This window comes from Oryctolagus cuniculus, chromosome X (assembly GCF_964237555.1).
Source record: "Oryctolagus cuniculus chromosome X, mOryCun1.1, whole genome shotgun sequence".
NCBI classification, from domain to species: domain Eukaryota; kingdom Metazoa; phylum Chordata; class Mammalia; order Lagomorpha; family Leporidae; genus Oryctolagus; species Oryctolagus cuniculus.
The window spans coordinates 121,736,957-121,763,490 of NC_091453.1; the positions used below are offsets into that span (position 1 = coordinate 121,736,957).

At 38.6% G+C, this 26,534-nt stretch overlaps 1 pseudogene; it reads right to left on the reverse strand.

Annotated features, from left to right (window-relative positions):
* Positions 1-1,017: 1,017 nt before the first annotated feature.
* LOC103352058 (presenilin-1-like) lies at positions 1,018-11,346 on the reverse strand (annotated as a pseudogene).
* Positions 11,347-26,534: the final 15,188 nt, after the last annotated feature.

A 26,534-nucleotide genomic window follows, 5' to 3' on the forward strand; every position in this document is an offset into this window, starting at 1 on the left:
TTTTTACAGAGGATCAGTTTAGTATGCATTAAGTAAAGCTTTCAACAGTTTGCACCCCCATAGAAACACAAAGTGAAATATATTGTTTGAGTACTCGTTATAGCATTAAATCTCAATGTACAGCACATTAAGGATAGAGATCCTACATGAGGAGTAAGTGCACAGTGACTCCTGTTGTTGACTTTACCAATTGACACTCCTGTCTATGGCATCAGTAATCTCCCTATGCTCCAGTCATGAGTTTCCAAGGCTATGGAAGCCCTCTGAGTTCTCTGATTCTTATCTTGTTTAGACAAGCTCATAGTCAAAGTGGAGGTTCTCTCCTCCCTTCAGAGAAAGGTACCTCCTTCTTTGATGGCCTGTTCTTTCCACTGGGATCTCACTCGCAGAGATCTTTTGCCAGAGTGTCTTGGCTTTCCATGCCTGAAATACTCTCATGAGCTTTTCAGCCAGCTCCGAATGCCTTTAGGGCTGATTCTGAGGCCAGAGTGCTATTTAGGACATCTGCCATTCTATGAGTCTGCTGAGTATCTCACTTCCCATGTTGGATCACTCTCCCCTTTATTTACTCCATCAGTTAGCGTTAGCAGGTACTAGACTTGTCTATGTTCTCCCTTTGACTCCCAGTCCCTTCACCATGACCAACTGTGAACTGAAACTGATCACCTGGAACAGTGAGATGGCATTGGTACATGCCACCTCGATGGGATTGAATTGGAATCCCCTGGTATGCTTCCAACTCCACCACTTGGGGCAAGTCAGCCTGAGCATGTCCCAAATTATACATCTCTTCCCTCTCCCATTCCCACCACCATGTTCAACAGGGATCACATTTCAGTTAATTTTCAACTCCCCCCGCCCCTCGTCTTGTCTCTCCATCCCGGGGCCCGTCATCCCTCTCTCCGTTGGAGGCCCAGCCGCCCCGGAGCCACCTGGGCGCGGAGGAGGGAGGAGGAGGTTGTCCCCTCCCACGCACGCCTCGGGGCCGTTGCCGTCCTCCCGCCTTTCCCTCTCCCCCTACCCCTTCTGCCGCACTCCTCTCACCCCCAACTTCGTGGCGTCCCGAGAGGGCCTCGAGGTCTGTGTGTGCTTGTCGTTGGCGATGGGGGTTGTTGGGGGTGGACGAGGGGGCGTGTGCCGTCGCTGCCGCGTGGCCGTGGCGGTCCGGGTTGGCCGGTGGGGTGCGTCTGGGTGGTGCGTGTGCGCCTCTTGCCCTCCTCTTCCGTCTCCGGCGTCCGTCTGAGCTCCCCGGTCCCCTGTGGCCGGGGGGCGGGCGTCGGGCAGTTTCTCTTCAGATCTGGTTTCTCTTCAGATCGTATAAATCTTTCGCCTTTTATTCCTTCTTTAAACTAATATAAAGATAACAGGTTTCATGTATTTCATAGAAACAATTTTTTATAACTTTTATTTAATGAATATAAACTTCCAAAGTACGGCTTATGGATTACAAGGGCTTCCCCCCCATAACGTCCCTCCCACCCACAACCCTCCCCTTTCCCATTCCCTCTCCCCTTCCATTCACATGAGGATTCATTTTCGATTCTCTTAATATACAGAAGATCAGTTTAGTATACATTAAGTAAAGATTTCAACAGTTTGCTCCCACACAGAAACATAAAGTGAAAAATAATAGATGATTTTTTAAATGATGATGAAATCAGATCAGACCTATTGTCATGTTTAATCCCAGTGAGAGTCAAGTTGGGAATTGATAATTTCTTCTTTTTTTTTTAACAGAAGATCAGTTTAGTATACATTAAGTAAAGATTTCAACAGTTTGCACCCCCATAGAAACACAAAGTGAAATATATTGTTTGAGTACTCGTTATAGCATTAAATCTCAATGTACAGCACATTAAGGACAGAGATCCTACATGAGGAGTAAGTGCACAGTGACTCCTGTTGTTGACTTTACCAATTGACACTCCTGTCTATGGCATCAGTAGTCTCCCTATGCTCAATTCATGAGTTTCCAAGGCTATGGAAGCCCCTTGAGTTCTCCGACTCTTATCTTGTTTAGACAAGGTCATAGTCAAAGTGGAGGTTCTCTCCTCCCTTCAGAGAAAGGTACCTCCTTCCTTGAAGACCTGTTCTTTCCACTGGGATCTCACTCACAGAGATCTTTCATTTAGGTGGATTTCCACGTGCAGAAGCATGAAGCAAGACCCCTACCTTACACCTTACACAAAAATCCACTCAACATGGATTAATACCTAAATCTACGACATGACACCATCAAGTTATTAGAGAACATTGGAGAAACCCTTCAAGATATTGGCACAGGCAAAGAATTTCTGGAAAAGACCCAGGAGGCACAGGCAGTCAAAGCCAAAATCAACTATTGGGATTGCATCAAATTGAGAAGTTTCATGTAATGCAAAAGGAACAGTCAGGAGAGTGAAGAGACAACCAACAGAATGGGAAAAAATATTTGCAAACTATGCAACAGATTAAGGGTTAATAACCAGAATCTACAAAGAGATCAAGAAACTCCACAAAAACAAAACCAACAACCCACTGAAGAGATGGGCCAAGGACCTCAATAGACATTTTTCAAAAGAGGAAATCCAAATGGCCAACAGGCACATGAAAAAATGTTCAAGGTCACTAGCAATGAGGGAAATGCAAATCAAAACCACAATGAGGTTCCACCTCACCCCAGTTAGAATGGCTCACATTCAGAAATCTACCAACAACAGATGCTGGCGAGGATGTGGGGAAAAAGGGACACTAACCCACTGTTGGTGGGAATGCAAACTGGTCAAGCCACTATGGAAGTCAGTCTGGAGAGTCCTCAGAAACCTGAATATAGCCCTACCGTTCGACCCAGCCATTCCACTCCTTGGAATTTAGCCAAAGGAATTTAAATTGGCAAACAAAAAAGCGGTCTGCACCCTAATGTTTATTGCAGCTCAATTCACAATAGCTAAGATCTGGATCCAACCTAAATGCCCATCAACGGTAGACTGGATAAAGAAATTATGGGATATGTACTCTTTAGAATACTATACCGCAGTAAGAAACAATGAAATCCAGTCATTTGCAACAAAATGGAGGAATCTGGAACACATCATGCTGAGTGAAGTAAGCCAGTCCCAAAGGGACAAATACCATATGTTCTCCCTGATCGGTGACAACTGACTGAACACCAAAAAGGAAACCTGTTGAAGTGAAATGGACACTATGAGAAATGGTGACTTGATCAGCATAGCCCTGACTGTTAATGAACAACTTAATACATTATCCCTCTTAGTAGTTTTTTTTGTCATAGAAACAATTTTAAGATGATAAACATACTTCCCTCTCACTCTCCCGATCCCCCTCCTTCACTCCTTTCTTTTTTTTTCATTAATATTTGCAAAGAGATATTTTTAATCCACTCTATAACCACAGGCTTAATTTACCACCATCCACAATATTCAACTAGTAAAAAATAGGAAGAGCACAGTTCCACAAGGAATACAAAAAGGGCTAAAAATGTCAATTATATCCTGAGATGTTCATTTCATTCCTATGCATTTTTTGTATTCTTTTACTGTCTTTTACTTTTTTTTTTTTTTTTTTTGGACAGGCAGAGTGGACAATGAGAGAGCGAGAGAGACAGAGAGAAAGGTCTTCCTTTTGCCGTTGGTTCACCCTCCAATGGCCGCCATGGCCAGCGCGCTGTGGCCGGTGCACCGCACGGATCCGATGGCAGGAGCCAGGTACTTCTCCTGGTCTCCCATGGGGTGCAGGGCCCAAGTACTCGGGCCATCCTCCACTGCACTCCCTGGCCACAGCAGAGAGCTCTTTACCGTCTTTTAAACAGAAAGATTAAAAATGTTACGTAACAAAATAGATGAAACATTTCATTTGTAATTTCTTTTGTAACTGAAAACTCATTTCCCCTCCTGAGACAATTGCCATTTTTATTTCTATTTTCTTTTACACATTGAGGCTTTATTTTTTTCAATTTTGTTATTAGAGTACTGGAGTTTATTTTTATGGATGACATATTTTTGTGCATTATATAATTCAGTATGAGGTTTAAACATGATCCTATCCTGAAAATAACCAAAATCCTCATCATAACTCAATGAAAGTTCCATTGAGTCCCCAAATTGGTTTCTACGACTTATTTTTAAATACTAAATTATTATATATACTATGATTTATTTTAGGAATGCTTATTTTGTTTATTAACCTGTTGGTTCTCAAGTTAGTGTCATAGTAATTGTCATTAGTATGTTTTCAAAATATGTATTTTTTAAAAAAATTATTTTATTTATCTAAAAGGCAGAATTGCAGAGAGAGAAAGAGAGAGAGAGAGAAGAGAGTCAGAGAGAGAGATCTTCCATCTGCTGGTTCACTCCCCAAATGGCTTCAATGGTCGGAGCCTATCAGAGGCTAGGAGTCAGGAGCTTCCTCCAGGTCTCCCATGTGGGGCCCAAGCATTTGGGCCATCCTCCACTGCTTTCCCAGGCACATCAGCAGAGAGCTGGATTGGAAGTGGAGCAGCCAGGACTAAAATTGGTGCTCACATGGGATGACGGTGCTGCTTAACCAGCTTCACAACAGAGCCGGCACTTCAAAATATGTTTTAAAACAAGTTAAAATTAGCTTTCAACATAATGAATAGCTAATATAGTTATATATTTTGTTTCTGCAGCAAATATATCCATGAAATAGCACAGCACATTGATCTTATTACATAGTGTAATCTAAAAAACAAGGCGTACTGGGTACAGTCACAGCTGAGACATTGACATCCCATGTGGGCACTGGTTCAAGTCCCAGATATTCTACTTCCAATCCAGCTCCCTGCTAATGTACCTGGGAAAGCTGTGGAGGATGGCTGGCTTAGGCCCCCGCACCCACGTGGGAGACCCGGAAGAATCTCCTGGCTCCTGACTTCAGTTTGGCCCAGCCCTGGCTGTTGCTGCCATTTGAGGAGTGAACCAGGAGGTGGCAGATCTCTCTCTTTTTTTCCTCTGTGTCTCTCCTTCTCTTTCTGTAACTGCCTTTCAAATAAATAAAATAAATATTTTAAAAATAATAATAATCCAAGAGAACTCCCTAAAATGATTCTATGTAAATTCATTTTATAAAGAAATCATCATCTCCAAGTATAGTTTGTGAAATTTAATTTTTAGGAAAAATATTGACATTTTTAATGGAATCACACGTGAGCTTTTTCTTTAAAGATATTTTACATAAATTTGAGGAGGAAGATACAGTTATCAGCAAAAGTTCCTTCAGTATTTTGTTCATTTATGAATATCTTTATACTATTTAGATATTCATGAAATAAGTGATACAGAGATAAACTTACACAGAAATGGTAAGTATAAGCAAGTCAAAAAGCACTTATTCAAAAAAAAGAACTAGTATGCAAATCATTTATGTTCATTTTAATTACATATTCGTAAGTATGCACACCTACATTTATTAGTAATGATATTATTTTGGTATCTTTAAAATGGATGAGATGAGATTTTTTGGAAATCTAGAATCAGGGAAAAGCAAAGAAATTTTTTGTCTATTTCTGGATTTTCACATTTGGGTTTCTTTATACCTTTTAGTTAAGGAGCAATATTTTTTTTTTTCCTGAGGCAAATGTAGCATATAACTCAATCGTTCCCTTATGCTAACATATTCACAAGCATATGAAATGTGTTTAATAATAGTACAAACAGCACAATTTTCAAAGAAAGTAATTTTCATTTCCCCCAGGAAGTTCATATAGATACATGAACACAATAAATAATAAAGTCCTTGACTAGCTCCTGCTAGCTCCTGCCACCTCAATCATTTCTCAGTTGTATATTCACAAACTGGAATGATAAATCTTTCGAAAGAATTTCTTCTTTCTTCGGCAACTTACATTTCATGATTATTTAGGGTAAAGTGAATGTCCATATATCTTTGCTTCATGCATTCCCATAGAACTCCCCCAAACTGTTCTCATAAACTTTGAAATCAAAGCATATTCTTTTTCACCTCTGTCCAAAAGCAACATTTGCATAATCATCCTTTACACATTGGAAATGCAGATGAAGTTCCTTCAAAAAGTTCATGGAAAACTGGAATTAAAAGATAATTTTTGATGCATTTTTGAAATTCAGACATAGTTTTTCATCATGTGACTTTCCTGTGAATTTATTTGAGGAACTCTTGTACGTGTGTATTTAAAACATATTTTGCAACAAAACAAATTTATGTTTTAATTCCATTTTCCATGAACTTTTTGAAAGAAACTCATGAGGAGAACATGAGTATTAGAGAGAATATTATGGACTTTCTCTGCATAGGTCAAACTGGAAAATGCTCCCCCCAGAGAAAGGGTGCACATTTATTTTCAAATACAGTATCTGGTAGGGGAAGAATCCTGATTTTTCAGTCAGTGGTGTGCCAGGCTCTATATTCTACACTACATTGTGTAACTTCTAATGATCACAACAACAGTATATGGTAGCCACCACCATTCATTAGAATGCCCATGCATTTTGTTTTGCATAGCAGAGCATTTTTGGGGTAAAATGGTAGCTCTTAGTAATTAAGCTTAGACAATAAGCATAACATGAGACTTCCATGGGTTAAAAAAAGAAATATAATCATCCTAATATCATCCCTTACAAACAAGGAAACTGTACCAGTACCATGCTGTTTTGATTACAACTGCCCTGTAGTATGTCCTGAAATCTGGTATTGTGATGCCTCCGGCTTTGTTTTTGTTGTACAAAATTGCTTTAGCTATTCGGGGTCTCCTGTGTCTCCATATGAATTTCAGCATCATTTTTTCCAGATCTGAGAAGAAGGTCTTCGGTATCTTGATTGGTATTGCATTGAATCTATAAATTGCTTTTGGAAGAATGGACATTTTGATGATATTGATTCTTCCAATCCATGAGCATGGAAGATTTTTCCATTTCTTGGTATCCTCTTCTATTTCTTTCTTTAAGGTTTTGTAATTTTCATCATAGAGATCTTGAACGTCCTTGGTTTAGTTGATTCCAAGGTATTTGATTGTTTTTGTAGCTATTGTGAATGGGATTGATCTTAGAAGTTCTTCCTCAGCCATGGCATTGTATGTGTATACAAAGGCTGTTGATTTTTGTGCATTGATTTTATACCCTGCTACTTTGCCAAAATATTCTAGGAGTTCCAATAGTCTCTTAGTAGAGTTCTTTGGGTCCCCTAAATAAAGAATCATATCATCTGCAAAGAGGGATAGTTTGAGTTCTTCCTTCCCAATTTGTATCCCTTTAATTTCTTTTCCTTGCCTAATAGCTCTGGCTAGAACTTCCAGGACTATATTGAATAGCAGTGGTGAGAGTAGGCATCCCTGTCTGGTACCAGATCTCAGTGGAAATGCTTCCAACTTTTCCCCATTCAATAGGATGTTGGCTGTGGGTTTTTCATAGATTGCTTTGATTGTATTGAGGAATGTTCCTTCCAAACCCAGTTTGCTTAGCGTTTTCATCATGAAAGGGTGTTGTATTTTATCAAATGCTTTCTCGGTGTCTTATAACAGATGGATAGACCAATGGAACAGAATTGAAACACCAGAAATCAATCCAAACATCTACAGCCAACTCATATATGACCAAGGATCCAAAACCAATCCCTGGAGTAAGGACAGCCTATTCAATAAATGGTGCTGGGAAAACTGGATTTCCATGTGCAGAATCATGAAGCAAGACCCCTACCTTACACCTTACACAAAAATCCACTCAACATGGATTAAAGACCTAAATCTATGACCTGACACCATCAAGTTACTAGAGAACGTTGGAGAAACCCTTCAAGATATTGGCACAGGCAAAGAATTTCTGGAAAAGACCCAGGAGGCACAGGCAGTCAAAGCCAAAATCAACTATTGGGATTGCATCAAATTGAGAAGTTTCTGTACTGCAAAAGAAACAGTCAGGAAAGTTAAGAGACAACCGACAGAATAGGAAAATATATTTGCAAACTATGCAACAGATAAAGGGTTGGTAACAAGAATCTAAAAGAAATCAAGAAACTCCACAAGATCAAAACAAACAACCCACTTAAGAGATGGGCCAAGGACCTCAATAGACATTTTTCAAAAGAGGAAATCCAAATGGCCAACAGGCACATGAAAAAATGCTCAAGATCACTAGCAATCAGGGAAATGCAAATCAAAACCTCAATGAGGTTCCACCTCACCCCAGTTAGAATGGCTCACATGCAGAAATCTACCAACAATAGATGCTGGAGAGGATGTGGGGAAAAAGGGACACTAACCCACTGTTGGTGGGAATGCAAACTGGTCAAGCCACTATGGAAGTCAGTCTGGAGAGTCCTCAGAAACCTGAATATAACCCTACCATTCAACCCAGCCATTCCACTCCTTGGAATTTACCCAAAGGAAATTAAATTAGCAAACAAACAAGCTGTCTGCACATTAATGTTTATTGCAGCTCAATTCACAATAGCTAAGACCTGGAACCAACCAAAATGCTCATCAACAGTAGACTGGATAAAGAAATTATGGGACATGTACTCTATAGAATACTATACAGCAGTCAAAAACAATGAAACCCAGTCATTTGCAACATGATGGAGGAATTTGGAAAACATCATGCTGAGTGAATTAAGCCAGTCCCAAAGGGACAAATACCATATGTTCTCCCTGATAGGTGACAACTAACTGAGCTCCAAAAAGGAATCCTGTTAAAGTGAAATGAACACTATGAGAAATGGTGACTTGATCAGCCCTCTCCCTGACTGTTGATGAACCACTTGATATGTTATCCCTCTTAGTATTTTTTTTGTTTGTTCTACTTAATACTTTTGGTTGAATACTGTAATCAATACACAGTTATTCTTAAGTGCTGAAACTTAACTGAAAAGTGATCACTGTTAAATATAAGAGTGGGAATGAAAGTGGGAAGAGATGTGCAATTCGGGACATGCTCAAGCTGCCTTACATCAAACGGTAGAGTTAGAAACATACCAGGGGATTCCAATTCAATCCCATCCAGGTGGCATGTACCAATGCCATCTCACTAGTCCCAGTGATCAATTTCTGTTCACAATTGATCATAATGATAGGACTAAGAACCAAAGGGATCACATAAACAAGAATAGTGTCTGCAAATACTAGCTGGTAGAATCAAAAAGGGAGAGAATGATCCAACATGGGAAGTGAGATACACAGCAGACCCATAGAATGGCAGATGTCCTAAACAGCACTCTGGCCTCAGAATCAGCCCTTAAGGCATGCGGATCCAGCTGAAAAGCCCATGAGACTATTTCAGGCATGGAAAGCCAAGACACTCTGGGAAAAACAAAAACAAAAACAAAAACAAACAAACAAACAAACAAAAAACCTAAATGAAAGATCTCCACGAGTGAGATCCCAGTGGAAAGAATGGGTCATCAAAGAAGGAGGTACCTTTCTCTGAAGGGAGGAGAGAACTTCCACTTTGACAATGGCCTTGTCTAAAAATGATCAGAGTCAGTGAACTCAGGGGGCTTCCATAGCCTTGGCAGCTCATGACAAGAGCCTAGAGTGATTACTGATGCCATACACAAGAGTGTCAATTTGTTAAGTCAACAACAGGAGTCACTGTGCACTTACTCCTCATGTAGGATCTTTGTCCTTAGTGTGCTGTACATTGAGATCTAATGCTATAACTAGTACTCAAACAGTATTTTTCACTTTATGTTTCTGTGTGGGAGCAAACTGTTGAAATCTTTACTTAATGTATGCTAAACTGATCTTCTGTATATAAAGAGAATCGAAAATGAGTCTTGATGTGAATGGATGGGGAGAGGGAGTGGGAAAAGGGAGGGTTGCGGGTGGGAGGGACGTTATGGTGGGGAAGCCATTGTAATCCATAAGCTGTACTTTGGAAATTTATATTCATTAAATAAAAGTTTTAAAAAAAAGAAACCAGAAAAAAAAAACAAATAAGGAAACCGATTTCAGGGTAAATATCGTCAGGCTCCATTAGCAGCATGCCACAGATCTAGAACTCCAAAATTCTGGAATTTACCACTTTGTGGTGTAAGCAATTTATTAAGTAGCAGGAATTCAGAAGATGTCTGATAGAAGATGGCAAACTAATTATATTTCCACTGTATTTCTTTTGGGAAGCCTTCAGAAAAATATTAAAAAGAATAAAAGCGGGAAAACCTCTGCCTTTGATTAAACTAAGTATTATAACTTCCAAGTACAGTGTATGTAGAATTTCTGTCAGGGCAATAGCTTTCAGTGGCCTCTTTTATAATCATGCTCTTAAGAAAGGAATCCAGTCAACCCAAACAACAAACTGAAAAATGCAAGGAAAAAACAAAATGGAGAAGCCAAGGTGTGAAAAAGTATGGGAGTATACATGCTATTGGATAAAGTTTGGGGATTTTAAAAGGAACACAGGGTGGTGTTGTGACACAGCAGGTCAAGCTGCCATCTGCCACACTAGCATCTTATATGAGCACTGATTCAGGTCCTGGCTGTTCCACTTTCCATCCAGCTCCATGCTAATTTGCTTGGGAAAGCAGGGGAAGATGGCCCAGGTATTTGGGCCCCTGCACCCACGTGGATGAAGCTCCTGGATTTTCATTTCAGCCTGGTCCACCTCTGGCTGTCGTGGCCATTTGGGGATTGAACTAGACAGTGGAACATTCTCTCTCTCTCTGTCTCCTCTTCTCTCTCTCTTTCTATAGCTCTACCTTTCAAATAAATAAATACATCTTAAAAACGAATGACATGAAACATAGTAGGAATTATAGAACAGAACAGACACATTACAAACACTTTTGATGTAAACATTTTAACAGAATTGAAAAAAATCTGAAGTTTTGAGGGAAAGGAGAGCAATAATAGAGATGAAACAATAAGGCAGGCATGGATAACCTTGTAGCCCCTATATTTATAGAGAACCACCAGGAGGATAGTCATGACGACAATGACACTGATCATGATGGCAGCATTCAGAATCGAGTGCAGTGCTCTCTGGCCCACTGTCTCGGTGTCGTCTGTGAACGAGATATAGATTAGCTGCCCGTCCTCCCGGGTGTAAAAGCTGACCAATTTGATAGTAGCCACGACCACCACCATGCAGAGGGTCACAGGGACAAATAGCATGATGACATGTTTGGCGCCATATTTCAGTGTCAGCTCCTCATCTTCCTCCTCATCTTGTTCCACCACCTGCCGTGAGTTACCCTGGGGTCGTCCACTGGACAAAGGCTCGGGCTGCCAACTCTCCTCCTGTCGCTGTGCTCCTGCCGCTCTCGGTTTTCCTTCTGGCTGTGTGCAGTATTGCTCAGGTGGTTGTCCGCAGACAGCTGCGCATTCTGGAAAAAGAGTTGGAGGAAGATCACATGCACCATGTTGGTATTGTGCACCATACAGGTTTTTCAGATTTTTCATAGGCTCTCAGTCCTGGAGAAGTATGCAGGGGTTGGGGTGAGGAACATACCAGGTATGAGAATGAACAGGTTTCTTGAAAGAAGGCAGGGGCAACAAGAAACCAAAAATGCCTGAGACTCATGTCCTCGTTCCATCAATGCTGACTCTAAGCACAGAAGAGGAGATGGGGCACCGGTTTCTTTCTGCCTACCTTCTGCTGATAGGGGGCATAGACATGGAGCATACACTGGATTGGATTGGATTGGTTGAAGAAGAAGCAGTCGTATGTTGCCACTGAACTGGATATAGCAGTCATTTGCTCCTGTAAGGGATTTTGAAATATGCTAATTACACATGGTAGGAATAGGAGCACTATGATTTTGAGGATAAAAGGAGATATCAGAGACATTGCCATAGTGGAAAAGATGGTCAAAATGAGGAGGACAAAGAAGGAAAGAGGAAAGCAAGAGTACAGGTCCCTGTTCAGTTAGTGAGAAGACAGCTGTATGCCTGGTTGCCACAGAGAAAGAACACTCCCGGAAATTATTTTCTTTTTTTTAATTTTTTTAACTTTTATTTAATGAATATAAATTTCCAATACGATTTATGGATTACAATGGCTTCCCCCCCCATACCGTCCCTCCCACCCACAACCCTCCCCTTTCCCACACCCTCTCCCCTTCCATTCACATCAAGATTCATTTTCGATTATCTTAATATACAGAAGATCAACTTAGTATACATTAAGTAAGGATTTCAACAGTTTGCTCCCACACAGAAACATAAAGTGAAAAATAATAGATGATTTTTTTAAATGATGATGAAATCAGATCAGACCTATTGTCATGTTTAATCCCAGTGAGAGTCAAGTTGGGAATTGATCATTTCTTTCTTTTTTTTTTTTTTTACAGAGGATCAGTTTAGTATGCATTAAGTAAAGATTTCAACAGTTTGCACCCCCATAGAAACACAAAGTGAAATATATTGTTTGAGTACTCGTTATAGCATTAAATCTCAATGCACAGCACCTTAAGGACAGAGATCCTACATGAGGAGTAAGTGCACAGTGACTCCTGTTGTTGACTTTACCAATTGACACTCCTGTCTATGGCATCAGTAATCTCCCTATGCTCCAGTCATGAGTTTCCAAGGCTATGGAAGCCCTCTGAGTTCTCCGACTCTTATCTTGTTTAGACAAGGTCATAGTCAAAGTGGAGGTTCTCTCCTCCCTTCAGAGAAAGGTCCCTCCTTCTTTGATGACCTGTTCTTTCCACTGGGATCTCACTCACAGAGATCTTTTGCCAGAGTGTCTTGGCTTTCCATGCCTGAAATACTCTCATGGGCTTTTCAGCCAGATCCAAATGCCTTTAGGGCTGATTCTGAGGCCACAGTTCTGTTTAGGACATCTGCCATTCTATGAGTCTGCTGTGTATCTCACTTCCCATGTTGGATCACTCTCCCCTTTATTTATTCTATCGGTTAGTGTTAGCAGGTACTGGACTTGTTTATGTTCTCCCTTTGACTCTTAGTCCTTTCATTATGATCAATTGTGAACAGAAATTGATCACTGGGACTAGTGAGATGGCATTGGTACATGCCACCTTGATGGGATTGAATTGGAATCCCCTGGTATGTTTCTAACTCTACCATTTGGGGCAAGTCAGCTTGAGCATGTCCCAAATTATACATCTCTTCCCTCTCTATTCCCACTCTGATGTTTAACAGGGATCACATTTCAGTTAATTTTCAACACTTAAGAATAACTGTGCATTTAATTACTGAATTAAACCAGTCATATTAAGTAGAACAGACAAAAAAAACTACTAAGAGGGATAATGTATTAAGTTGTTCATTCACAGTCAGGGCTATGCTGATCAAGTCACCATTTCTCATAGTGTCCATTTCACTTCAACAGGTTTCCTTTTTGGTGTTCAGTCAGTTGTCACCGATCAAGGAGAACATATGGTATTTGTCCCTTTGGGACTGGCTTACTTCACTCAGCATGATGTGTTCCAGATTCCTCCATTTTGTTGCAAATGACTGGATTTCGTTGTTTCTTACTGCGGTATAGTATTCTAAAGAGTACATATCCCATAATTTCTTTATCCAGTCTACCGTTGATGGGCATTTAGGTTGGTTCCAGGTCTTGGCTATTGTGAATTGAGCTGCAATAAACATTAGGGTGCAGACCGCTTTTTTGTTTGCCAATTTAAATTCCTTTGGGTAAATTCCAAGGAGTGGAATGGCTGGGTCGAACGGTAGGGTTATCTTCAGGTTTCTGAGGACTCTCCAGACTGACTTCCATAGTGGCTTGACCAATTTGCATTCCCACCAACAGTGGGTTAGTGTCCCTTTTTCCCCACATCCTTGCCAGCATCTGTTGTTGGTAGATTTCTGCATGTGAGTCATTCTAACTGGGGTGAGGTGGAACCTCATTGTGGTTTTGATTTGCATTTCCCTGATTGCTAATGACCTTGAACATTTTTTCATGTGCCTGTTGGCCATTTGGATTTCCTCTTTTGAAAAATGTCTATTGAGGTCCTTGGCCCATCTCTTAAGTGGGTTGTTGGTTTTGTTTTTGTGGAGTTTCTGGATCTCTTTGTAGATTCTGGTTATTAACCCTTTATCTGTTGCATAGTTTGCAAATATATTTTCCCATTCTGTCGGTTGTCTCTTCACTCTCCTGACTGTTTCTTTTGCAGTACAGAAACTTCTCAATTTGATGCAATCCCAATAGTTGATTTTGGCTTTGACTGCCTGTGCCTCCTGGGTCTTTTCCAGAAATTCTTTGCCTGTGCCAATATCTTGAAGGGTTTCTCCAACGTTCTCTAGTAACTTGATGGTGTCAGGTCATAGATTTAGGTCTTTAATCCATGTTGAGTGGATTTTTGTGTAAGGTGTAAGGTAGGGGTCTTGCTTCATGCTTCTACACGTGGAAATCCAATGCACAAAAATCAACAGCCTTTGTATACACAGACAATGCCATGGCTGAGGAAGAACTTCTAAGATCAATCCCATTCACAATAGCTACAAAAACAATCAAATAACTTGGAATCAACTTAACCAAGGACGTTCAAGATCTCTACGATGAAAATTACAAATCCTTAAAGAAAGAAATAGAAGAGGATACCAAGAAATGGAAAAATCTTCCATGCTCATGGATTGGAAGAATCAACATCATCAAAATGTCCATTCTCCCAAAAGCAATTTACAGATTCAATGCGATACCAATCAAGATACCGAAGACCTTCTTCTCAGATCTGGAAAAAATGGTACTGAAATTTATATGGAGGCACAAGAGACCTCGAATAGCTAAAGCAATCTTTTACAACAAAAACAAAGCTGGAGGCATCACAATACCAGATTTCAGGACATACTACAGGGCAGTTGTAATCAAAACAGCATGGTACTGGTATAGAAACAGATGGATAGACCAATGGAACAGAATTGAAATACCAGAAATCAACCCAAACATCTACAGCCAACTTATATTTGATCAAGGATCTAAAACTAATTCCCGGAAATTATTTTCTTTTAAGAAGAAAATTATACGGCCGGCGCTGCGGCTCACTAGGCTAATCCTCCGCCTAGCGGCGCCGGCACACCGGGTTCTAGTCCCGGTCGGGGCGCCGGATTCTGTCCCGGTTGCCCCTCTTCCAGGCCGGCCCTCTGCTGTGGCCAGGGAGTGCAGTGGAGGATGGCCCAGGTGCTTGGGCCCTGCACCCCATGGGAGACCAGGAAAAGCACCTGGCTCCTGGCTCCTGCCATCGGATCAGTGCGGTGCGCCGGCCGCAGCGCGCCGGCCGTGGCGGCCATTGGAGGGTGAACCAACGGCAAAGGAAGACCTTTCTCTCTGTCTCTCGCTCTCACTGTCCACTCTGCCTGTCAAAAAAAAAAAAAAAAAAAAAAAGAAGAAAATTATATGCATTTACATCTACAGTATAGAAAATATAACTGATTTAATTCTATCATTTAGTACTTACATCTGGTTTAATTAAAATACATGTATAATATTTTATTGTGATGAACTATACATACCATAGTATTTATAATTTCAACCACTTGTATGTATCAAGTTTGGTAACATTAAATACGATCATGTTATGCAACAATGAAAAAAAGATTTAATTCTATTGAGACCTACTAAAAAGTGTACGGGATATCTGCCAAAATTGCCCACCTGAACAGTCAGCAAAATACATATATTGGCCTTTGTCCCTCATTATGTAAGAATTACTCTTGGGGGGCACAATGGGTTAAAGCCCTGGCCTGAAGCACCAGCATCCCAGATGGGCACCGATTTGACTCCTCTTCCGATCCAGCTCTCTTCTATGGCCTGGGAAAGCAGTAGAAGATGGCCCAAGTCCTTGGGCTCCTGCATCCATGTTGGAGACGCGGAAGCTCCTGGCTCCAGGCTTCAGATGGGCCCAGCTCCGGCTGTTGTGGCCATCTGGGGAGTGAACCAGGGGATGGAAGACCTCTCTGTCTGTCTCTACCTCTCTCTGTAACTCTTTCAAAGAAATAAAATAAATCTTAAAAAAAAGAATTATTCTTGGAGATAATAATCTCACATCTCTCATATGTGTTAAGAATATTTTTGCTTCCACATTATTGGAGAAGGCCATAAGAAGAAAACAGAAATGTGTCTTGTCAGCATAAGCTGAGATGATACCATCCAATGAGGCTGTACATGAAATTAAATGTGAGCTGAGTAGACATGACATGGAGAATAAAAGTCACTTAGTACATGTAGCAGCTACTTCATACTTTTAGAAAACAAAAACAAACAAAAAATAGGAAATAAAATATCTTTTCTTCAAAGTTACTCCGGATAGACACTAAGGCATGAATTCATATAGTAGATAACTTGACTTTTATGATGGGGATCCAAGGGTGATTGAAGTTTTGAACTATGGGAGCTACTAGAAAGTAAAATTCAGAACTTACCATTTGCTCAAGCACAATAATCACTGTAAATCTTGATGTGAATGGAATGGGAGAGGGAGTGGGAGATGGGAGGGGTGTGAGTGGGAGGGAAATTATGGGGGGGGGAAGCCATTGTAATCCATTAACTGTACTTTGAACATTTATATTTACTAAATAAAAAATAAAAAAAATAATCACTGTAAATAACTCATTCAGGTGATACATGCCCAAATTCCTGGGCTTTTCTAGTAATCTCTATCCCCGAGTATTTTAGATAATTAGCTAAATTCTCCATTCCCCTCTACTTCTGTAGACATCGTTGAAATGTTCAGTTCACATTACTTTCTTTCTTTAACCAATAAAATTGACAGAAATGTGTGGTTGTATATTAGTTATTTAAAATGAAGGTAGGAAAATATTTGTAGGAATTTCCCCATATTCCTTTTTTCACAGGCACCCTACCATTTTCCTTCCACAATTTCATATTTGAAGTTGACAGACATAATTAATCATTCAATAAAGCAAAGCACAAAAATGCAGCAAACATAATGTGCGATTCTTTTTGTGGTTTGAATGAAAGCAGATACAGTGTACCTTTCAAAGTGCATATTCACTGTGCTGCTGGGATAGTGCAGCCATACTCTTTCTTACTTTTTTCATTGATTCCAGTTAGGAAATTCTGATTTGTTTATAGTTGATGCCTTCAAAAAAGCATGATTTATTAACTCCAATGAACCTGCTAAATATTTACAATATCCTTACTATACATATGCATGTGTGTGTGATTTCCCATTTATAATTCTACAAAATAGAAGTTACCTCTTTATTCTCTTAGCTATGTGTTTTCTTTTAAAAAAATTAGACACTACTATCTTTTTAAAAACTGATATTAACCAATTAGAAAAAGGTTTAAATGCTTTCCAACTTCTCTGTTCTAATATTGTATCTGCTTAACATCTATATGATTGTCATACTTTTATCACGTAAGGTTATAAATGGCAGCTCTGATTTTTCTCCTTTTATTAACTTGGAGCTGTCTAACTTAATAGTACTTACTAGGGTCTCAGAAAATGTTTCTTGATTTATTTCTACTTATTTGAAAGGCAGAGCAAGACAGACAGAGATCTTTCAACTGCTGGTTCACTCCGTAAATATTTATAACAGCCAGAGATGAGCCCAACTGAAGCCAGGAGCTTAGAATTCGATTTTGGTCTCCCACATGTGTGATGAGACTCAACTACTTTAACCATCACCTGCTGCCTCCCAGGGTGCACATTAGGCAGAAGTTGGAAGTTGAAGTAGATTCACGATTTGAAGCCAGGCACTCTGCTATGTGCTGCGAGTATCCAAGGAAGGACTTCAACCATTGTGCCAAACGCTCACTTCATTACTAAACACTTGGAAGAAATACTTATGTAAGGAACACTTGGATTGTGTAGATTTTCCTTATTTGGAATATTCTGCTTTCTTTGGAATGCTTTTAATGAATAAACAAATATTGGACCTCACTCAGAAATATTGCAGAAGTCTAAATAGATTGAACAAAGCATAGAGGTGATATTCACATTAGAAGAGATAAAATCCATCAGATTGTGCCTATGAACAGGATCTTACACATGCTCGTTTTAGAGGTAAGGGAACTAAATGAGCAGGCCGGGAAAGTGATTCCCAAAGGTCATCAATGTATTTAGTGGCAGAGCCAGGTTTTCAATCTCAATATACCATACAGCAGGAAATATAGGAGCTAAAAGGTCTATGATTTGAAAGCAAAACTATGTGTTTCAAAGATGAATGTCATTTAGCTAAAGATGATTTGGGTCTCAATCACATTGTCAGAGTCAGGGATGACTCCTACCAATTGACTCAATTCAAAGTACAATGAAAACAGTGAATGGAATCCATGAGCTTGGGAAAAGGAGAAGACAAGAGAATCAACCACTTTATGTTTGAGATTCACAGTTTAACATTTCCTGTAATAAGAAGATATCTTGTAATTAAACAGATCTATGTGGGTGTTTAAACTGGCCAGTTGCTTTTTGAATGACTGACTGTCCTGAATTTACTCCCACAAACCCATCAAAGAGGTGCTGGTCTATGAAGGGAAGCAAATATCACGCATGCTTGTGCTGAACTGAAGTCATTCTTCAGCACTGCTTAAGTGTTTGTTTTTTTGAAAGGACTCTACTTATTACATACTTCTCCATTCTATTTATTCTAGCTAGAGGAAATCTATTGTGAGTATTTAAATCTCAGAAATGAACTAAATTCTAAATCTGTACCTCATGTTTCTCAGCTGAGTTTCTTCCTCAAATTATATATGCATTTTCTATATCTATATTCCAATTCATTTTTCACACTTTTACAGGCTGCAATAAGAACTATACATTTGGTATTTCTTGACCTATTTTTAAGTTTTGTCAATTTCTTTTTAGCTTCTGTATTTGCCCAGGAGGAGCAGCCACTTTGCATTGAAACACTTCACAATTATTTTTGTTAACTGAATCAAAATTGGGTTACAGTCCTATTTTTGTCATTAATCAACTTAAAAGTGAGTTTTTTCAACTAATTTTGCTTTCATAAATCTCCTTTCTAGATACAATTGCTCTTATCCTAAGGACTTTGTCTACTGCAATTCTAGAATACAGCTAACACTGTAGTGACCTGATCAACAACTATTTCCAGGTTGTTCTCAAATAAAATATTTGAACATATTTGCTCTCATGTTTCTAGCCCTAGTTGCCTCAAATTATCATGCTGAAAAGACTTTAAACTGCTATGATGTAAGTGACTTCATTTTGTCAGTCAAAATCCCAAAAATTTAATAAAACTTTAAAACATTTAATTCAGTATCCTTATATCATAGGCAGGAAAACTAATACCCAGAGAGAGTAAATGATTCTTCCAACATTACACACTTTGATAGTAACTGAGTCTGAATTAGAATTCAAGACTTATCTTCTACAAAATGACTTTTTCCACTCTACCATAGAATATTTATTTATAAGACTGGTATTGAATTCATGTATTAAATTCCAAAATATTCAAAACATTCTTATCATTTCAACATTAAATTTGAATTTTTGTGAAATAAATATATTCTAATCTAACCATACCTTTATCACTCCATATCATCTCCACTGTCAATAAAGATGTATTCATTTCTACTTATTGCAGGCAATCATATTAACTGAACATTTTAATTTGGATTAATGGCACTACTTATGAAGGATCAAATACAATAACTGATCTTTATAATAATCCGATGTAAAGGCTAACAGCTATCTGGTTGTAGGCATGTTATATTATCAATGCTTTGAAAAAGTAATTAAATGTGTGGTTCTGGACAATATATTAGAACCAAGGCAATAAAGGCAATGATTGAGATTCAAACACACACACACACACACACACACACACACACATGGTAGTCCCTGTGTGAGGAGTCAGGTGGGTTAATAGGCAGTTAGGATGGTCCTAGTGGGATTGGGGATGTACAATGCTTGCTTCCCCCCAAAATGTTCTTTTTAGCAAGAATGTCCTCCTTCCTTCAGAATCTCCAAATTTACCATGAGAATAGCAAGGGAGTGTTGATCACAGCTTGTTGTGAAAATAAGTCCTTCTGGATATTTGTTGTTTTATCAAGAGCAAGCCAGATAGGACTGTAAATCAGGTCTTTTGATGGATATTGTCCCCCCATGGTAACTGAATGTCAATCTGATTGTCAAGTATCTTTTCCTTCGAAATTGTACTTAGAAAACCCAGTGCCCATGGGGTTTTTTGGGTTTTGCTTCTCTTGCACCCCCCCCCCCTCCACGCCACTCTGGCTGGAGCTCTTGGACTCTAATACATCTTGCTTTTAAACTTTAAATCTCACTTTCCTCTTCGCCTTGTCTGCTTGGAAATTCTTCTTTCGTGTAAGACAAAGAACCGAGATAATAATATGTTTTCCAGCACCATTTTCCTGTAACACCTGTATTTAAATGTTGTATCCATGTTTTTTAAGGCTTGAAATGTTTATTTTCAGAAGTAGAGTACTCCAAGTTTTTCCAAATGTTAAAATTCACTTTTTTTACAATATTTTATGAATTAAGAAGAAAATAATATGGTATTATAATGACATTTGGAAGCATTCAACAACAATGCACTGTAAGAAATATGTGGTTAGTAACTGTGGAAACCTCTGTCTTTCCTTTAAAAATAAAATACATAGCCAAATACAAAAGTAAGGATGCTTGTTTCCTCATGGTCATTAAAAGAAATACATCCTGTGTTTTGAAAACAAGTGTGTATGTGCTAAAAGAAAGACACGTTCATAAGAATAGCAGAGTATTACCCATTATCTCCTGTGCAGTTCATCTTCTGCATTCAAGGTTCTATGTGTAGTCCATAAGGTGAATGCAATTCCACATTCAACTGAGATAAAGTAAAACCCTGTTCAGAAAAAGCAAAAGTACAAGTGGAAATGAATATATCAGTTAACAAAACAGGATCATTTTTGTTTAAGTTCTTACACATAATTTTTGAAACACTAAATTGCCATTCTGCAAATATATTCTTATTTCTCCTGGCTTTTAAATCATTAAAGAGTCGTTTGGTCATATGGCAATAACCAAAGATTTTCATAGAGCAATAATGACTGAAAGCCAGTGTCTCTGATTTTGTTAATTCATTTGCAAAATAGCTATATACATTCAAAAAGAAGAACTGAAAAACTACTGGGTAAAGTTAATGGTCACAGCACTTACTCCTCAATTATGTGGACAGGGCATCAGAAAAATATTTCAAGCTGAAATAAATCTAAATCATTGAAATAATTTCTTGTGTTTCCCAACTAATTTCCCATGTGTATGCACAATATATTGCATCCTATATTGGAAACAATTTTTTAGCTATTTATTGATGTTGCTGATTAATTTTAGCTTCCCTTTATGGCTGTCACTCAGATATGACAGCATATATTTTAAAGTAAAAGGAAGGCAGATTTGCAAAGTAAAACAAAATGAGAGAAGATTTACAATATTGTATTCAATAAATATAGTAGAATCATCTTGGAACTTATTTAAAATATAAATTCCAAGGAATTTACAAAGTTCTTCATGTTCTGGAGTACAAGAATATGTATTTAAAACTATCTTTCTAGGTGATTCTGTTGCAACTAAGCTGAACATCACAGGTGATGTTTCAACTTCACTACATCAAGCAAATGTTTACCAGTCGAGTTTATCTAGTATATTTCTTGAATATTTGATAGTTTGCAAGCAGTCATTTTAACTCAATATGCTTCTGAGACTATTTACATGGGTGGCAGGGGCCCAAGCACCTGAGCCATCTTCTGATGACTTTACTAGGCCATTAAGAAGGAACTGAATTGGAAGTAAAGCAGCCGAGAAATTAACCGGTGCCCTTATGGGATGCCAGTGTCACAAGTGGAAGCTTTACCCACTAAACCACAACACTGGCTCTGGCATCCCATATTGAGGAGTGCCTAGGATTAAGTCCCACTTTTGGTTCTCATTTAGCTTCCTACTAGTGCACCTGGAAGGCAGCAAATCATGACTTAAGTACTTGAGTTCCTGCCACCCATATGGGAGGCCCGGATGGCATTCTTGGATTCTGACTTTGTATGGCCAAGGACTAGCTGTCACAGGCATTCAAGGAGTGAAACAGCAGATTGAAAATGTCTTATTCATTCATTCCTTCTCTCTCTCTGTCTCTCTCTCTCTTTTTCTCTCTCTCTCTCATGCTTGCTCTTGTTCATTCTCTTTGCATTTCAAATAAATAAATATTTTAAAAATGTTTGCCTGTACATAGACTGATTCTTTGTGGTACTAATGAATTTCCCTCAACAAAATGCACTCCAATACAACTAATCTGAAACAATTAAACAGTTATAAATATGACAAAAATAAAATTACCATAGTTGATGTACATAAAATCATCAATTACTCAAATTCTTAAGCAATTATTACTGAAGGTAACTGCATATCCTCCTCAAACTTTTCATTGAGGTGTGACCGGAAGAGTTTCATATTTTAATTAAGAATTATTTTTCTTTCAACACCTAATTATTTGTGCTATTTCATTTACCCTAATTAACAGAATATTTTCAGAATTTTCTCATACCAATATATACAAACGTTTTGCAGTAGTATGATTTTAAGTGGAAACAGTCATATTTCTAGGAAGGAAAAACCAAACAAAACATAATTTGTGTCATTTACTAATTTATGCTGCATTTTAGCCACCACTAGTGACATTAAGCCACCAAAGTGATGTCATTGTATTCAGAATTGGGAAGAGTTGTACACAATTAGTGTTCACAAGCTAGTGTGATCTGCTCAGAGCACACCATTGGCTGTGCTTTCAAGCTATAGCTACCAAATGGCACAATTCCACTCTTTCTCTCATGCTATCAACTCCAGAAGTGTTAACTGGGAAATCAGAGAAGGCACTAAAGTAATGGGAAGACTTCCCCTAGGAGGTGACTTCTAAGCTGAGTATCAGGATAAATGCATGGATCTCACTTTGATAAAACTCACATAAGGTGCCTCTTATCCCCATCAGTACCTAAATCTGAGGTAGCCAAGAACTAGGTACTGGAGGAACTTCAGTGTTGTGATTAAGAGCTTGGAAATCATATGCATACTAATGGAGGGTCACTGAAAGGTTGGAGATTACTGGATGCTGGGCTGGAGATAAGAAAAGGTAATAGGCAAAAACAAGGAGCTCATACATTCCTTTTGGAGAGAAACCTTTAAGCATAGGGTTCACTTTTAACAGAAGGCATAACATTTTTAACAAATGAATGAACTTGGCCTTGGATTGTTTTCTAGCTTCCTGTCACGTACACAAAACTAGGCTGTAAGCTTCATGAGTTGAATATGAAAGCTTAGGATGTTACCAATTATGCAGATGTCACTGAATAGTCATGTGGTGGCATTGAGAAGCAAAATGCACAAGAATTTTATTAAATGTTTCCATTGCCAACTGGGGTTTGATTTTATGTCACTATGTCCTTTCCTGATACTTAAATAGTAATAAGAAAGTGACTGGGGTTGGCACTGTGGCACAGTAGGCTAAAACCTCAGCCTATAAGTGCAAACATCCTATATGGGCACCAGTCAGTGTCCTGGCTGCCCCTCTTCCAATCCAGCTCTCTTCTAATGGCCTGGGAAAGCAGTGGAAGATGGCCCAAGTGCTTGGGCCATTTCACTCCCATGGGAGACATGGAAGAAACTCCTGACTCCTGGCTTTAGATTGGCCCAGCTCCAGCCATTGCGGCCATTTGGGGAATGAACCAGAGGATAGAAGACTTTCTCTTTGTCTCTTGCTCTCACTCTACCTCTCAAATAAATAAATAAAAATAAAATAAGATAAAATAAAAAAGAAATGCCTGTACTTGTCAGTGACAGTCACTCAAAAAGCAGTAACATCCTTAAAAAAATGATAGTAGTGTTTATAGCTTTTCAATTCTAAGCAAATGCAAAATCAAGGTGGATTGTAAACACAATAAATACCTTACTAAAGGGTGAATATTTGTTATAGTGGCTAAGACACAGCTTGGGACAGCTATGTCCCATATCAGAGTATCTGGGACCAAGTCTCAGCTTCACTCTAGATTCTTTATAATGTGGACCATAAGGGGAAACAGGTGTTGGCTCAAATAGTTGAGTCCATGACATCCACATAGGAGACATGAATTGAGATCCAGTTTCCTTGCTTGAACTTGGTGAGGTTCCCATTGTTCCAGGAATTTTGAGGAATGAAGCAGCAGATGGAAGATTGCTCTCTCTCTCTGTCTCTGTCTCTCTGTCTCGTTCTTTTCTTGCCTTTAAAATAAATTAAACAAATAAAAGTGTTAAAAACCTTATTACGTCACTTATTCTTATAGAGAAATAGTCAATATCTATATAAATTTTTTCAAGTTTTACAAATTATTTGGACATTTATATATCTTCATTTTCAAAAGGATGCCCAAACATTTTAATACTGATAAAGTTCTCTCATCATAAAGAAAAGTTTGTGTTATTTTAATAATACTGAGTATTGCATTATAATGGCTTATAAGAAAACATGTAACAATATGCTCTAGTTCTCACCATAAATTCCATCAAACTTTCTGCATCATATAACGTGTGCTGCCGTGATAGCTATGGAAACATAACTCAAGAGATGGAAAGCACCTTAGAGCATACAGTCGAGGAGGGTACTACTGAAGCACCATTGCCATGTTCTATGCACATGAAAGATGTTTTATTATATATTTCTCTGTGTGTGTAGCTGAACTTATGTCTATGAAGATAATTTGCTACAAATGTTATGAGTTTCCATTTTGAAGGCACCATGCTATGAATAAAAAACAACATTCCTTATATCAATTCTATGCAGTAGTTGATGTTCTCTTTATTTTATAGATAAAGAAATTAAGGCTTAGAGATGTTAAGTAATGGATTAATTACATAGTTGGTAGCTGAGTCCAGAAAGGATGGGCTCCAGATCCAGTGCTGTTAGCCACTACTCTTAGCTACTATGCTATGATGCAATTATGACAATATCCATTCACAATACTGAGTATTTAGCATTTTTTAAATTCTACTTTCCATGAATTTTTTTTATTTGAAACACAAGAGCAGAGAGAGAAAGAGATACAGATCTTCCATCCATTGGTTCGCTCCACAAATGCTTGCAATAGCTGAACTCAAGCCAGGTCTCCCCTTTGGGTTGAAGGAAACTAAATACTTTGCTATGACCTACTGCTTCCCATGGTGCACATTTTCAGGAAGCTGGAATCAGAAGCAGAATTGGGACCCCAAACCAGACACTCTGATATGGGATGCAGGTGTTCCAAGAAATGTCTTTTTTTTTCCAAAGGGAACCTTTTATTTAAGGAATACAAACTTCATGCATTTCATAAATACAACTTTAGGAATATTTAGGAACATAGTGATTCTTCCCACCATACCCACCCTCCCACCCCTCTTCCTCCTCCCTTTCCTATTCCCATGCTTATTTTTTACTAAGGTCTATTTTCAATTAACTTTCTATACATATGATTAACTCTATACTAAGTAAAGAGTTCAATGAATTGTTTGAAAAAGAAAACTGTTCTTCAACAGTCGAGACAAGGGCTGATCAAAGTCATTACATCTCGAAGTATTAATTTCACTACTACAGTTTAACTTTTAGGTGCTCTATTAGTTATCAGAGATCATGGAGAACATATGATGTTTATCCTTTGGGAATGACTTATTTCATTAAAGTATGATGTTTTCCAGTTTCATCCATTTTGTTGAAAACAACAAGATTTCATTTTTTTTTTTACCGCTGTGTAGTGTTCCATGATGTACATATCCCATAATTTCTTTATCCAGTTTTCAGTTGATGGACATTTGAGTTGGTTCCATATCTTAGCTATTGTTAATTGAGCTACAATAAACATGGGAGTACAGATAACTCTTTCATTTGCTGGTTTCATTTCCTTTGGGTCAATACCCAGGATTGGCATGGCTGGGTCATATTATAGGTCTATATTCAGATTTCTGAGATATCTGCATACCATGTTACACACCCACCAACAGTGAATTAGGGAACCTTTTTCCCCACACCCATGCCAGCATTTGTTTTTTGTTGATTTCTGTATGAAAGTCATTCTAACGGGAATGAGGTGAAACCACATTGTGGTTTTGATTTGCATTTCCCTAATGGCTAGTGATCCCGAGCATGTTTTCACGTCTGTTGGCCATATTTATTTCCTCTTTTGAAAAATGCCTGTTTAAGTAAGTACTTTGCCCATTTCTTATCTGGGTTGCTTATTTTGTTGTTGAATTTCTTGATCTGTTTATGTAGTCTTGTTATTAATCCTTTATCAGTTGCATAACTTGCAAATAATATCTCTCATACTGTTGGTTGCCTCTTCACTTTGCTGAGTGTTTCTTTTGCAGTACAGAAACTTCAGAAATTGATTTGATCTAATTTGTAAATTTCGGTTTGATTGCCTGTGTCTCTAGTGTCTTTTCTAAGAGCTATTTGCCTATGCGAATGTCTTGCAGATTTTCCACAATGTTCTCTAATAATTTGATGCTATCAGGTCACAGCTTTATGTCTTTAATTCACTTTTAGTGAATTTTTGTGCAAGTTGTAAGGTAGGGGTCTTGCTTCATACTTCTGCACGTGGAAATCCAGTTTTCCCAGCACCATTTGTTGAAGAGACTATCCTTGCTCCAGGGATTGATTATAGCTCCTT